The following is a 13,607-nucleotide window of genomic DNA, read 5'->3' as shown; positions in this document are numbered from 1 at the left end:
TTAAAGGCAGACAGAGGAAAGGAGGTAGTGTTGTAAACAACCGAGCTGACATGACCACCAGAACTCTACACATACTCTCGAAAGAACGCATCAACATTTGGTTCCATCATCTTTTTGGTTCTATCCTCTTATACACGTGTTGCTCACCGTTTCCCTTTTAAGGCTGCACGCGTCGATCATCGTTGAAGGCTCTGCTTCGATTTCTTCCGTGTTTCTTTCTCTCTCCCATAGCATTTTGCTTCGTTTCGAACCTGGCTTTCTTCCTCTCTCGCACTGCCCCTTTTGTTGCTGTCTAATGTTTCCGTCTTTGTCTCGGCGCGATCATCCACCGCCGTTTTTGTTGCTGGAATGGTCTTCTGCTCCTGCGAATTTCTTTGGTTCAAAAGCCTTAGGTGGCTACAAGTTTTTGCCGTTTCGATTCCATCGAAATTCATTCTTTTCCTCGCGTGATCTAGCGTTTTCGGGTGAGTTTTAGGTCTTTTTCAGTGTGCCTAATTTAATTTCTTTTTTGTGGTTTTCGATTTGCAGGTGGAGGTTGTGTTTGGATTTTTTTTCCTGTGATTTCGGGGTTATCTCTGTGTGCTTTGATCTTGCGTGTGGTTGTCTAATTTGATTCGATTTTTTCTTTCAAGAAACACTGGTCATAAAATTTTAGAGCTTTTGTGTGCAGCGTTGGTAGCCCTTTGTGCTGAGTGTATACAATTTTTGTTTTTCCTTTTTGAGTCTTTTGTTTAAGAATTTTTTTTTTTTTTTGGGTGGCCTTTGGTCTGCAGATTCAACTTCTGTTTAAATTTTGGTTTTTTTTTTTTTCTATTTTTTTTCAAATTTTGGTTGTTTTGTTTATGTGTTCAGATGCCTGATTTTCTGACAAGGCGATTCTGGCCGATGACCAGAGAACTAGACCTCGCTACTATCGGTAAACGATGCCTCTTACTCCCCTGACAAATATTTAGGTATTGCATATTGGATTTCAATTCAGTTTTTAGAAAACAGACATGTAGTTCTTTGATTCTGCAGGTGAAGATAATACACATGGTAACATAGTACTCTTGCACCTCTGAATAACGGGTCAACAACCCAACTCCAAACTAGCAAGCAACATACCATCCATAACCCTCATAAAGTCGCATGGGCCACCACCAGGAAGGCCCCTCCAAACCCTCAGCATCAGCATCTTGGTAAATCTCACTCATGCTCTACTTCACAAGTTCATTGTTATTTTTAGTAATATATTCTGATTTCTAGAACTGTAAATTTGTATGTGGAAATGAATTTTCTGTGCAAATTTGGATATTTGGATGTTGGTTAAAATTAGCGGAATGGCTCCGATTTTGTTAGTCAATTAATTTAATTTTTTGTTTATCTCAAGCTTCTAAATGATTTCCTGCATCATTGCTTAGTTTTACTTACTGAAATTTGAGGGGTGAATTTTTTTACCTTATGAGCTCATTTGTGATTACCAAGTGCATAATTTTCTTTTGATCAGATTTCCTTTGAAGTGAATGCCAAACTGCGGTGTGATGTTCAAACTTTGTGGCCTTTTGAAATAGTTGGGAGCATAATTCATTCTACTACAGATTGTTCCCCTTTCCATTTCCATGAGGTAAAAGCTCAAATCTCTGTATTTTTGTGTTGGAGAAGTTGGTGGAACAAATTGTGCATTACTCTACATATGACCAATGTCTATGATTTTACCTATTTTGATAATGCTTGAATTATGCTTCTTGGTTTTTAATTGGGTTTTTGTGTAGTGAGTTGGATAGATAGTTCATAGCATAGGTTTGGTTGCATATCTATTGGAAAAAGAAAAACACGGAGAGCCACAACACACTGAGGATAAACTTTTTGTCTTCAGGTTAGCACTACTGCTTTTTCCTACCAGTCATAGGTGTGCTAATAGTGTTGAGAACAATGCCTAATTTCGTTTAACTTTTCTCATTTTGATAATTACCTTTTCCACTGCCTTCTTGAACTTGGAATTAGTTTGATAGCATTTTGGTTTTAAGCGTTTATAAAAGTATTTCATTCCAATGAACAAGTCATTGATCTATTAACTCTTATTTTGTTGAAGATTTAGTGCTAAAAGCTAGGAGTTACAAGTATTACATTCCATTCACCAAGTCATTGATATATTAGCTCTTATTCGCTAGAGGATTGAGATTTTAACTCTTCTCATCTTTGTTGCAGCCAATAACAAGAATAAACATTCTCCATTGCTTCGCCTGCTTCTATCAACAAATTGAAACCTAAACATTAAAATTTCATCACTACGATTTCACCCATTTATCATAAAATTGGTAGACATAACTTCATACCATCTCAGAGCAGAAATAAAGGTTTTAATTTTCTTTTACTCTGTTATTGCTCACTCTCTGTTTACTTTTCCTCAATTTAAGTCTCCAAACAAGCTACCGTTTGCTATCAATCTTCAATTTTTATTTTTCTTGCTTTGATTTCAGTTTTTTACTACTAATTTTAATCATTTGTGTCCACTACTGATATCTTGGTATGTTAGTTTGAAAACGTGTCCCTTTGAATTGTAAAATCTGGCAAATTATTTGAAGCAATTCTGATTTCAGCTTTTTGGTCTTTACAAATAGGAAGATGAGGAGACAAAAAGAAGTACAAAGGGATGGATTTAGCTTCCACTTTTGAGGTTCCAGGCACCCAAAAACTGCCGATTGGTGAGCTCAAAAAAAATAAAAAATAAAATTCTCAATTTGATATAAAGTTTGGATTTTCAAGTCGGGATTGGATTTAATTGTACATTTAATTTGATGGGTTCAATTTATATGCAAGGACTTTGCTTTTATTAATGCATAAAATACTAATTAAATTTTAATTAAGATGCTAACTTTGTAGGTACCCTGGAATTAACAATGTAGCTGGAGTTCTCTACTGGCTTAAGCACAGTAGAGAACTCAAGTACAGGTCTCTCTATCTGTTTCTCAATCCTGGAACCTCTGGCCTCCGCAAGAAGGTTTGTCTCTCTCTCTCTCTCACTTTTATTTTTTTAATTCGTAATCGAATTTCCTTTGCATAAATGCTAGATCTGTTGCAATGGGGCCGCAAATCCTACCCTCTGTTTGTTACTTTGTTCCAATTCTTGCAATCAATTTTTCATCGTTTATTTGGTCAATTCTTGCATTGTTTTATTTGGTGAATTCTCGATCAACGACTGGTTCTTCTTGCTTGGTCTAATTGGGTAACTTAAGAATTTCATCTGTTGATTAAATTTCATGTGAGAATTTTTTTGTCCTGATGGATCCTTTTTTTTACCATTATTCTTTTTTTTTTTAATTATGTAGCCGAATGAGTTCGATATTCCTTTGGAGTCTCTGCAAGTTTAAAGTAATCTATGTTGTTGTTTTGATTGTGCATTTTGGGACTTACGCTATTTTAATAAGAATGTTTTCAATTTAGTGTAATCTCAATCTCAATGGGTTTTTATGATACGCCTTATCGGTGAATTTATTTACATTTTTCAATGTTGGTCTCGACGATTGTGATCACTGCACTATGTGGATTTTGTTTGAATTCCCAAATTTTGTCGAACATTTGACAAATGCTTCTTGAATAAATTTCGAGTAAAGAACATCTAAATATGACAATTTTAGGGTTTCAAATTCATTGGAAAATATGAAATAATATTGCATAGTTTTTTATTAATGTGAAAAATTGGTACTTTTGTAGTGATATATGCTTTTGGAGAAAGTTGTAAAGTTTGATACTTTCCAGCTTTAATCTATTTTTTTCGTTGTCTTAAGGTATAGATCCCCGCATTTAATTCACTTTTTTTTTCAGGAGCAGTTTGAAGGATTAAAATGTTGTCATTTGGAATAGATGATCTTGGTTTAGCAAATTGATAGTGAGATGGAACACCCCTAACTGCGTTGTAAGTTCGACTCACTCATCCTATAAGAGTTGCTTCATAATTGTAATATTCAAAACCAGATGACTTTTTCAGTTATGGTTCGATTATTATTTTCCTTCAGTTGTTATTCTTCATTTTTGATGTGGTTGCTGTTTGTGATTTCCATTCCATGTGATCCATACTCTCAGTTTTCTTTTCAGAATTCCTCTCTTTGCCTTTTCCCAATGTTAATATTTTTCTCCATGATAGAAATTTTAGGGTCTATGTTAATATTTTATTTTATTTTTTAAATTTAGATCCTACAAGTTCAAGGCATTGATGATGGAATTAAATTCAATGCTGCTCATTGTTCCTTATTGTAGATAAGGTTATACAGGAGCAAGACGTAGCACTGCATCGCGCGGGCAGTCTTGCTAGTATATACTAAACGCCTAACTTTGTGGTTAATTCCCTTTGTGTCCTTTTTACTGTTCATTCGCCGGTGTTCTTCCGTTTTTTCCCCTTCTTTGTTTCTGTGATCACTGTTTATTATACAGTGTGATTCCGTCTTTAGCCCTGCTTTAGTCTTTGGTATTTTACTTCATTTCTGGATTCTTCCTTCCCACACCGTTTCAGTCTCTCGACTCTCCTTTTCTGTGGATGCTTCCCACCGTTTCAGACTATCGACCCATCTCCCTCCTAGCCTCATCTCCCAATCTCCCAACTTATTTTCGGTTTAAACTTAAATCTCATATGAATCTCCTTGGTCTCAAAGGTCTTCTCTCCTCTGAACCCAAAAAAGCTTTAACCTTCCGACAACACTGGCAGCCATAATCTAAGCGGTTCAGCAGCTAATAGGTATGCCTAATTTCGCATTTCAGTATTGTTGGGTAGAATTCAAAGGAACCCAGATGGAGAGTTTTAATTTTTATTTGAATTGCATGTTATCCAGATGAAAATTTGAATTTGCGATCTAGGGTTTTTTGATTTTTTTAATTTGGGATTTCAATTTTATTGCTTTTTCGCATATATGATAATGGTTATGGTTTTTCTAGCGAATTTTGATTATTTTACGATCTGGGTTTAATGATTATAGATGGGGATCAAGTATAATATGTGTGTAGAGATTCTTCTTTTAATTACTATGTGTGTAACAGCTTTGTTCAGTTAGCTATCTAATTGTTGATTATCAGTTAGGGTTTTGAGGATCCAAATACAATTCTTTGTAGGTTTAATTTGTCAAGAGTTTTGCTTTCTTTTTAATGAAAGAATAAGAATTTCTTTGTTTTGATGCTTCCTGTGTTTATTGCTTAGTTTGCAGTTATTTTTTCTTTGGTTTTCATCTACTTATTGTTTTAGGGATTGGGGATTGGGCTAGCACTCTTCTCCACAGGTAGTTTTTAACTTTTTGTATGTTTAAGTTTTTTTAATATAAATTTTGAGTGATGTTTCATTCTTAAGCCGTTGTTTTCTTTGCTTTGCAGTTTCAAGTTTCTATTTGCACAAAGAACTTTCATACAGGGTATAAGTTCTTCAGGTGTGTGCTCTGATGTTTCTCGAATTTAGATTTCTCAAATCGCTATTGTTTATTAGATTTTCTTTCGATCTGATTCCAATTGAGTTCGATTTCGAACTTTAATTTATATTCGATTTTGATTTGCATATGTCCTAATTTCTTTGAAGAAATTTAGAGATGAATGTATTCAAGTTGGAGACTTTGAGTTCAGATTTCTTCAAATTCAGTAGACCCATTTGTTGCCCTTCTCTCTCCTCTCTTTCTCTCTCTTAAATTCAATATTATTTATTAGTTGAAGTTGACGCATCTTTTGCACCTCTCGAATGCTGAGGTTCAGATTAATTCCGTAAAGATTCCAATCTGGCAAAAGTCTAAACTACCTTTTATATTTTGATAGCAAGATCCCTTTGCTTATCAGCATTGTCAAACATGTTTATGATCCTTTCATTTATGTCTTAGACATATTTCTATACCATGAGTGCGTCTGCGGTTGATGAGCCAAATAAAAAAATTAGTACTAGAGTGTGACATAGTTGTATTAATGGATCCCTAATTCTAATAAATTAAAGATTCTCAACTCCAATATGATTTAGGTGCTGTTTCAGATTTTGTGTATCTCATTTTGGAAGTGATTAATATGTGCTCTGTAATTTTGGAAGTGATTAATAGGTGTTCTGTAAAGGTTAGTCTTATACATCTCTAAATGTAACCTATCTACTCCTTCCAAACCTCCTTAACTTAGAACTTTCCTGTTAGGTAGGTCAATTTCCCAAGGAAACATTTGATGCCTCTGGAGTTAGGTTGGTTCTCTTTTCCAACCTTCAAATTTTAGTAATCATATCAAAAAATTGAGTTAGTTTTAAATAACTATAGTTAGGCTGTTTGCGTTTTACTATGCGTACATACATACATATAGAGAAGTTTTGAAAACCAAAAATGAACCAACAGAACTGAAAAGGCTTGATCCAATTAATTTCAAATATCCCAAGAATCCACATATCATTGCAAAACCAAATTCATCACTTTTCAAAAAAGCATGGCAAAGGGAGTTTGTAGGATTATCATCTTAATATAGGCCAATGAGATTTGAAGTTGGAATAATTTTGTGGATACACATAATATGTTGATTCCTATTGGTTCTTCATTATGACCTGTGAGACATATATGCTTTAGAAATTTTAATTTTCCTGTTTTATTTTATCTTTGTTACATCAATATTTTTTGTTGGATTTGATGGTTAAGGTGAATTGAGTAATTAATGTATAATATCTCTTTTGATTTTGTTGATGCACAAAACCGGAGGTCTTGGAACAACGTAAATCCAACTATAAATCTGCAAGAAAGTAAATAACACAAGATGTATCGTGGTTCACCCTAATGTTTGGGCTACGTCCACACTGATTATTGTATTTCTGAGAGGATTGTGAGGGAGAGAGTGTGAGAACCTCTGTAATGAGAGTGAGGTTCTGAGAGAGGTGAGAAGGCTTAAGAAATGGCATCCCCTAATTGTCAGGGTGAGGAATCCTTTTATAGAATAAGGGTTCCTCACTTATTACATATTTGCCCATTCCTTTATTACATAATTACATTTAAGTCCCCTGAGTATTTGTACAAGATCTAACTACGGAGACCCTAAGAATGGTATAAACAGTAGTCCCCTAAGTCTTCAGTCAAGAGAGTCTTTTGGCTGGAGACTTGAAATTCAATCCATGTGTGGGTCGAAGTAACTAGGTGTTGTCTTGAACTAATGCTCGATATGAGGCGGTGCTCAATCTGAAATGATGCTCAACTAGAAGTAGCACATGCTGCGAGGCTGCTAGGCTTGTGGCTTATGTTGCCTTGGTTGGCTCGGCTTGTGGCGTTGAAGGTGAGGGAGTCCCTTTTATAGAATAAGGGCTCACTCCTCAATACATGAATGATGGGTTCGAGTTGATGCTCTTTAATGATGGTGAGGTAGTTCCTTTTATAAAATATGGGCTCGCTTCTCAATACATAAATGATGGGCTAGAGTCCCCCAAATATTTTTCATGAATGCTATCTAATGAAAGTGATGGAGTCACTTTTATAAAAATAAGGGCTCGCTCCTCAATACATAAGTGATGGGCTAGGTCCCCCAAGTATTTTATATTTTTCATAAGGCCCAGTTGAGGCCCAATATATGGTACATAATGTAGTCCCCCAAGTTTTCGGTTAATAAAGTCTGTTGGCTGGAGACTTCAGATTGAATCCATGTATGGGCCGAAGTGGCGGTTGTTTGGAGGCGATATTTGTATACCCTGCACTGAAGCTTTGTAGGTGAAGCTTTGTAAGTGAAGTTTTGAAGCTGGAGTTTTTGTAAATGAAGCTTTTGAAGCTAGAGCTCTATAAATGAAGCTTTTAAAGCTAGAGCTTTTGTAAATGAAGCTTTTGAAGCTAGAGCTCTGTAAATGAAGCTTTTGAAGTTAGAGCTCTGTAAATGAAGCTTTTGAAGCTAGAGCTTTTGTAAATGAAGTTTTTGAAGCTAGAGCTCTGTAAATGAAGCTTTTGAAGCTGATTGACATGAGTAATGCTCATGAATGTTTATGTTGATTAACATGAGTGATGCTCATGGATGTTGACATGAGTGATGCTCATGAATGTTTACATATGTGATGCTCATGAATGTTTATGTACGATTGACATGAGTAATGCTCATGAATGTTTATGTATGATTGACATGAGTAATGCTCATGTATAATTTGAAGTACTGGGCGTACTTTTGATCACCTAGTGGGTGATAATAGCAGCAGGTTGCCGAATAATTTTGGAGTTCTGGGCGTACTTTTGATCACCTGGTTGATGGTAATAGCGGCAGGCTGCCGAATAATTTTGGAGCCATAGGGCTTGGCTCTTTTAGGCATATGGGCCTTCGCTCTCCACATAACATTACAGCCCATTATTTTAGGTTTGACGTTTTTTTTTTAATTATTACCCTCTGATGGAGTTTATACAGATGTCTCCGAAAGATAAGAAAAATAAATTACATCATTAAAAAATAAATCTGACTCTTTGCTCAATGGTCACGCACATAATTCTCTTTTCTGCATGCCTTCACCACCGCAATTATCTCTGCTTCTCTGATGAGCATCACAGCTGTCATTGTCTTCCTTTATTGTTGTCACTTCGGCCCTACTTTTTCTTCTTTTTGACGAAATAAAGGTAATTCATTTCTCTTCCATTTTATCAAAAGCTGAAAGAGCACTACTTGTATTGACGTTTCCCACCATCTCACTCACTTTAGTTGCAGTCTTCGCGGACTGAGCATGTGCTTTAAGGGTATCTTGCCTCCTGTATCTTGATTTCTAAAAGCCGTGTATTAGACACAAGATTATCAACAACAGCTTTCCGTTGGTCAAGTTGAGATTTCAAAGTATTAGAATTATCTTGCTTTCCAGTGGCTTCTTAAAAAAAAGTGGGAGCATGTGCAGCATGGTCAAGATATATCCTTCTCATTTTTCTTTTTCTTACTTTTGCTTTTCTTTCTTTTTCCCAAAAGGACCCATAACACATGATTATCATTCCCCTGTTCAAATATGGAGACCGAAGACTTGCACGACTAAGCTCGATCTATGAAGAGCAGTGAATATGTGGTGGCGGATCTGACCATGGCGATAGAGATTCAATGCATGTTTCTAGTAATTCAAGATCCCCATAAACCAGAAGTCAAAATCATCCATAGTAAACTTTTACGATGGCTTCTTCCTGTTCTCTCTCTGGTTGATCGTCTTGATCTTCTTCACTGGGATCACCACCTTGTAGTGGACTCTGCTGACCAACTGTTGTCTGAATCTGACGATGGAAGTTTGATCGATCTCTTACTACAAAACGCAATCTCGTCGGTCGAGATGAAGATGAGGTCTGCCATAGGACCGACCGTGGTCGACAGATAACACTGGGATGCCTTGAGCAGCTTCTCTCCTGCGTTAGCGCTGAATGCGTGCTTGAACACCTCCAACGTCCCTCCTGCTTTTACAATCTTAGCCCCTAACCTCAGCTTCCCCTTCACTGTCTCTATGATCTTGGGCCCTAGTTTCACTGCACAATTGAATCAAATAATAATTTATTATGTGACTCAACTTCTCATGTTCTTTGACTCCATGGGCAAAACTGTCAGCCTTGTTGGTAAGCTTGTTCATCCTGTTAAGCATTGAATGCACCGAATGCAATCTACTGAACCTTCACCCGTTACTTGGATGTGCAAGCTCTGTGGGGTTACACCGTCGAGGCGGTTGTTATCGAGGAAAAGCTCATCGAGGTTCGAAAGGGATCCAATTGAGTCAGGAATAGCGCCGGAGAACGAGTTGCCGGAGAGACTGAGTCGACTCAGCAGTGTTAACTTGGAGAGCGAGTCCGGGGTCGATCCGAAGAAGTCAGCTTGGTCAAGGGTGAGCTCGGTGAGCCGGCTGGTGGACGATGAGTTGTCGACCGGGTCACAGCGGAAGCCACAAGTGAACAAAACCGTTGAAGAGGTTGTCGCAGGGGTCGAGGGTGAAGTCCTAGGAGCTGACGCACCAGCCGGGACTCACTGAGTCAGGGTTGAGTGAGTTCTTGAACTCCTTGAGAGCTTCAATGTCGGCCCAGAAAGTCTTGGGTTCTACTAAAAGTTGTAGATTTGCAAAGCATCTTCCATGGTTGAACGTCACCCTTGCATGGAGGATGACCCATATCGAAGTCTATCATTCTCACCATCTTTTAAGACCTTATCAGTTTTTAGAGCGCTGAGATATATTCCCATATCCAGTAATTGGTTTGCTCAACTTTTGCAGAATCGTTGACCATCTGATCCGACAAGAAACCCATCAATTCGGATTTCCAATCATACAAAAATCGAACGAATTGCGATGCATGCAAAGCATCTGAAAGCTTTTGTTTTGGGGCGAAAGGGATCAGAGATCTCCAGGAGATTGAATCAGGGCTGTGGACGGTGGATCTGATGATTGATTCTCTTTTTTTTGGAGCTTTTGGTTTTGTGTTTTTGCAGATTTTGCAGATTTTGCGGTAGAGGTGAAAAAATGAAAAAGAACCGACATAGTTTTTTGTGTTGATTCCCACAGACGGCGCCAAATGTTGATGCACAAAATCGGAGGTCTTGGAACAACGTAAATCCGACTGTGAATCTGCAAGAAAGTAAATAACACAAGATGTATCGTGGTTCACCCCAATATTTGGGCTACGTCCACACTGATTATTGTATTTCTGAGAGGATTGTGAGGGAGAGAGTGTGAGAACCTTTGTAATGAGAGTGAGGTTCTGAGAAGGCTTAAGAAATGGCCTCCCCTAATTGTGAGGGTGATGAGTCCTTTTATAGAATAATGGCTCCTCACTTATTACATATTTGCCCCTTCCTTTATTACATAATTACATTTAAGTCCCCCGAGTATTTGTACGAGATCTAAATATGGAAGCCCTAAGTATGGTATAAACAGATTTAATGGTTGTGAAAATATGATGATTTGGTAGTTATTATGATGGAAATGCATGTTAAAAAATTATGAATTTAACATGACTGAATTCCAACTTTCTTCAATTGATTGAATTATGTACTCTTAATGTCAAAATTTCTTAACATCAGGTGATCAATATGAATGGATTTGATATGGGAAAGTTAGCCTCTAAACTAAATCCCATTTCCAAGTGATGTTAGGTGACATAATTTATACCGCACTATGTCTTTAAAGGAAATGTTCATTATTTTATACTCATAACTGCTGTAATTACAGGTTAGTTTTATACTTTTTTTTAAGAACTATGCATAGTAGTTGTTAAATATTATGACATTTGAAAATCCTTAATTCTATGATTGGGATATGATTACTGTGCGTTCACTTTATTTAATTACAATTTCCAAGTGATGGAAAATTTAAAATTAATTTATGCCACAATTGTTAGGCACTATGTTTCACTAAAATTCAAGACGAAGGTGAAGTCGATATCTGTATCCTTCTACACATGCATTTTGCAAAGTTTGATGATTCGCCTATATTTCGCCAACTGGTATGTTCATTCTAAATTTTTATTCAAAAAAGAGAGAGGTAATGCAGCAACTTGGTGTTCTAATTATATTGGAACCCATGTCGTTAGAATTACTTGGAATTCCTTTGTACCAGAAAAGAAATTACTTGGGATGAAGAAAGTGACTACTTTTCTCTGCTTTTTGTTGTTTATTCGTTTTTTTTATATTCGTTAGTTTTCATGAAGTTTTGATGTTTGCTTATTGATGTTTGCTATTTTGTATACAGATACAAGGCTTGGAAGGAAGTGTAGAGTCGACTACCCAAATGAGGAGACTAAGGGTTGGTTTGGTATTGTTGTGCTTTGAAAAAAAACTGTTGTGAGAATAAACGGTTGTGCTGTGAAAATAAGCGGCTGTGAAATAAATCAGCAGAGTGTTTGGTAAACTTTTTTGTAAAAGTGCTTTTGGAAAAAAAAGCAGTCTGATAGTGGGTCTTTTCATTAAATGAGCACTGTAGCTCCGTGTGCTTTGAAAAAAAAGTCAGTTTTCCAAAGCTGCAGCTTTTTCCTTTGATTTCAGCTTATTCTCACAACAGCTTCCAAAATAAGACCTTTTTTTTCAGTTTACCAAACACCTAAAAACCTCACAGCTTTTTTTCATGGGTACTTTTCTTTTAAGCACCTCACTCCCAAACCACCCCTAAGAAATGAGTTTTCGCTCTCTTTTGCTTGGAATGGTCAGTACTTTCAATTCTTCTTCGTTTTTTTTTTTTCTTTTTGGAAAGCATGAGTGTAAAGTTTGATCACTGAGTTTGACAAACAAATATATTGAAATATAAAAATTGAAATGAAATTTGTCGACTAGATTATCTTTTTCTTAACTTTATGGGTTGCTTTGTTATATAGTTTCAAATACATAGGATTAGTTTCATAACTTTATGGATTGCTTTGTTATTGTTTTTGGTTGCAGATTTAACCCCGTGAACTTGAATTGGATCACTCTTTGGTCAAATGCTTATTAAGTCTTTGTTCCGCATGTGGACCGTCATAGAAGAGTTCCTACCGTCAAATTATAACTAAGACTGCAACAGCTATTGCTCCACCATCATTTCTAAAAAAATAGGTAAAAATCTCTCATCTCTACAAATCTTTTTAACAATGAACCAATGAATGCACAAAAAAGTTTAGTACGATCTTATTTTTATGTCTTTCGCTCATTATCTCATTGAACAAATCAATTCCAGAAGCCATTTTAAGTATGCTAAATACTTTAGATTTGACATTTTGTGTGTTGAATATCAAGATAGAGAAACTTTTCTCTAGAACACCATCTGACCATTTATGCATTCGTTTTTCAAAGTTAACAATTCTGCAAAATGAGGGTTTATATTTCACTTTTTAAACAGTTTAAATTTTTTTTTTTCACTTTTTAAACACTTTAGACCAAATTTGTTTAAGCATAATTCAATTGATTGGTTTGAATACGAATAATTTGTAAAACTTTTAAGGCCATAGCTCAAACCACACATATGTTTTGTTATCTCATATCATTATCATACATAGTTCAAAACACACATAATATAAAATTTGACATAAACTTTACATGTTTAGGTAATAATGCCTAATGTTTTCGTCTATGCAGGACCTGGTCTGCCAACAGTTTTAACTGCGTAAGTCATTTTATTTAACTTTCGGTAAGTCCTTTTATTGTTCTGATCTTTAGCAAGAGGATCCTTTAACAAATCCAACTATTTTAACAAATCCAACTGTCATTTGTTCATATTAACTTCTATTTTTCCAATTTCTAACAGATAAATGAAAACACGTACTACCAGAAGAAAGGAGGAACAAAGTGAAGAAACAAACCCATTAGATTAAATAAGTTCAACACTATTCATTGTTTCTTATTCTAGATAGGGTTGTAAATAGATTTATATAAGCACTATGACTTATAATTTATATTTACAACTTTCTACATGTTTTATACAATTTCAAAACCCGCAGCACCGCGCGGACACTCTTGCTAGTCTATATCTAAAAGGTGATTAAAAAGTGAGCAATAGAGGTGGTCCGAATATATAACATGTCTTTCTTACATGGATCATAGTGTAGAGTGTAAACCAAATATACTATTTTAAATTCATTGGGATTCAAGAACTAATCACTCTTTCAAACATCGGCAAGATTAGCGACAAGATTTACGTGCACCTAGTTCGACCACACGTAATTCCTCCATGATTAGAAGCACATATGCCACATAAACACATA

At 36.0% G+C, this 13,607-nt stretch overlaps 1 long non-coding RNA gene across 1 annotated transcript; it reads left to right on the top strand.

Moving 5' to 3' along the window:
- The first annotated feature begins 181 nt into the window (after positions 1 to 181).
- On the top strand, positions 182 to 13,314 carry LOC108173916 (uncharacterized). Its single transcript, XR_003768814.2, has 15 exons — positions 182 to 464; positions 853 to 916; positions 1,018 to 1,178; positions 1,487 to 1,603; positions 1,752 to 1,855; positions 2,601 to 2,684; positions 2,863 to 2,980; positions 3,805 to 4,711; positions 5,213 to 5,246; positions 5,338 to 5,390; positions 11,277 to 11,381; positions 11,627 to 12,076; positions 12,310 to 12,462; positions 12,982 to 13,033; positions 13,151 to 13,314. It is a non-coding gene; the product is annotated as an uncharacterized lncRNA (long non-coding RNA).
- Positions 13,315 to 13,607: the final 293 nt, after the last annotated feature.

This window comes from Malus domestica, chromosome 15 (genome assembly GCF_042453785.1).
Source record: "Malus domestica chromosome 15, GDT2T_hap1".
NCBI classification, from domain to species: Eukaryota; Viridiplantae; Streptophyta; class Magnoliopsida; order Rosales; family Rosaceae; genus Malus; species Malus domestica.
This window is presented reverse-complemented; position numbering and strand designations above follow the sequence as displayed.